The sequence below is a fragment of the Mobula birostris genome, chromosome 4 (assembly GCF_030028105.1).
Source record: "Mobula birostris isolate sMobBir1 chromosome 4, sMobBir1.hap1, whole genome shotgun sequence".
Lineage (NCBI taxonomy): Eukaryota > Metazoa > Chordata > Chondrichthyes > Myliobatiformes > Myliobatidae > Mobula > Mobula birostris.
In genome coordinates, this window is record NC_092373.1 from 164211240 (window position 1) to 164213501 (window position 2262).

The following is a 2262-nucleotide window of genomic DNA, read 5'->3' on the forward strand; positions in this document are numbered from 1 at the left end:
TTATCTTAGGCGGGAGGAGAAGATGGCGGTGCGCCTGTGTATGCGCAGCCCTCCGGTGAAAAATGATATCGTATCTGTTAAATAGGGGCTGTGGACAATTCTGATTTGATGGAGAATGGACGTGGATATCTGGAGGGACATCTGGAGAAATTTCTGAAACGCCCCTTCACTGCTGTTGTTACTGTGTGGTCAGGAATCTTTCGGAGGGTAGGCCTCAAAATCCCCGGCCTTGCCTGCTTTTGGCGACCGAGAAGGAGGTCGAATCATTCGGGCAGAGATGGCGCTCAGTACTCGGTGACGGAGAGCTGATCAGAGATCGAAGTTTTCGGATGACTCAGAGTCGGATTGTGGTCAGCATGGCAGGGAGAGTTTTTCTTTCTTCTCCCGTCTGCGTGAGATGTGGGACATTTGAGAAACTTTGAACTTTACTGTGCTCACGGACTTCTTCATCAAGTTATGGTATTGTTGCACTGTTGTAACTATATGTTATAATTATGTGGTTTTCTCAGTATTTTCAGTCTTGGTTTGTCCTGTGTTTTGTGATACCACACCGGAGGAAATAATGTACCATTTCTTAATGCATGCATTACTAAATGACAATAAAAGAGGACTACGTGTCTTCATAATCTAATCTAATCTTTCCTATAGTTCGGTGACCAGAACTGTACACAATACTCCAAATTGGGCCTTATACAATTTCAGCATTACATCCCAACTCCTATGCTCAATGCTCTGATTAATAAAGGCCAGCATACCAAAAGCTTTCTTCACCATATAATCATATAATCATATTTGTCACAAATCTCCACATAGTATTTATCTGAAGTATACACTTATAGAAAGGAGAGGAAAGAAACAACAATCAAAAGAAGAAAACTATGTACAAAGTAGGGAGTGATCTTTTTTTTTTACAACATATTCATTGACTCGTGAGAATAAAATCAGGCCTATGAGGTATTACGTAGTTAAACCATTTTTTCCAGCATGAATGAAATTGTTCCAACTTATAATTAACAGATGCTGTGCCCTTCTCCATTTTGTAAATGTCCATTGTAATTTCCATCCATACGTTCAGAGTTGGGCTCTCCTGTGATAACTATTTCCTGGTAAAAGTCTTTTTACCAGCCACCAGCAGTACATTCATTAAATATTTATCTCTTTTCAACCATTCTTGAGGTATATACCCAAAGAATATGGTCTTACTCTCTAAGGGTATTTCACATTTAAAGCTGTCTTGTAGGGCATAACGTATCCCGCTCCAATAGTCTTTGATAACGGAAAATATGATAATAGTTTGCATTCTGATTTCCACAATTTCTCCAGCAAACAGGGTGGTTGTTATCATAATGGCACTTCTGAGAGTGTGTAATGAAATACCTTATCAAGTTTTTCCACCCAAACTCCCTCCATTTCTGTGAACTGGTACACTTCCACTGATACCTCCATATTATTGTCCAGTCTTCCTCAGTTATTATTATTCCTCCTTCCTCCTCCCATTTTATTTTAATGTATGAAGTTGAATGTGTTTTAAGATTTGACAAACCCTTATACACGCTTGAAATGATCTTACTACCATTGTCTGAATTATATGCTTTTCTAAGCAGCTCTATCAGACATGCACTAGCCTTCGTTACAGTTTTAACCATCCTATTAACATTCTGTCACATCTGTAAATACCGGTAAAAGTCTTGTTTTTCTAACAAGTGTTTCTCTTTGAGCATTTCAAAACTGAACAGTGTTCCTTCTTTCATTATATTGCAAATAAATGTTATTCCTTTAGCTGTCCAGTCCTTAAATCTAGCATCCAGTTTATTTGGCGTAAAATCCGAGTCATATGCACACCATTTAAGAATTGCAATGTCTCTCTCCAGTTTATATTCTTTTATAATAGTTTTCCATATTTTAAACGTCTATTTCACCCACGGGTTGTCAATATTATTTATGTAACTTTATAGGTTGTTATCAGCCAAAGTTGCCTGTACGGGGATGGAAAGTATCCTCTCCTCAATATTTTTCCATTGAGCATCACATGATGGGTTGCACCAGCAAAGAACAGCTCTCAACTGTGTTGCAAAATAATAATCTCTAAGAGAAGGTAGGCCCCATCCTCCCTTTTCCTTGGCTAATTGCAAAGTTTTGAGACGAACCCTAGGTCTTTTCCCTTGCCATATATATCTTGATAGCATCTTGTTCCACTCATTGAATTGATTTTGGTTAATCTCTATTGGTAGGGTCTGAAAGAGAAATAGTAGTCTGGGCAGT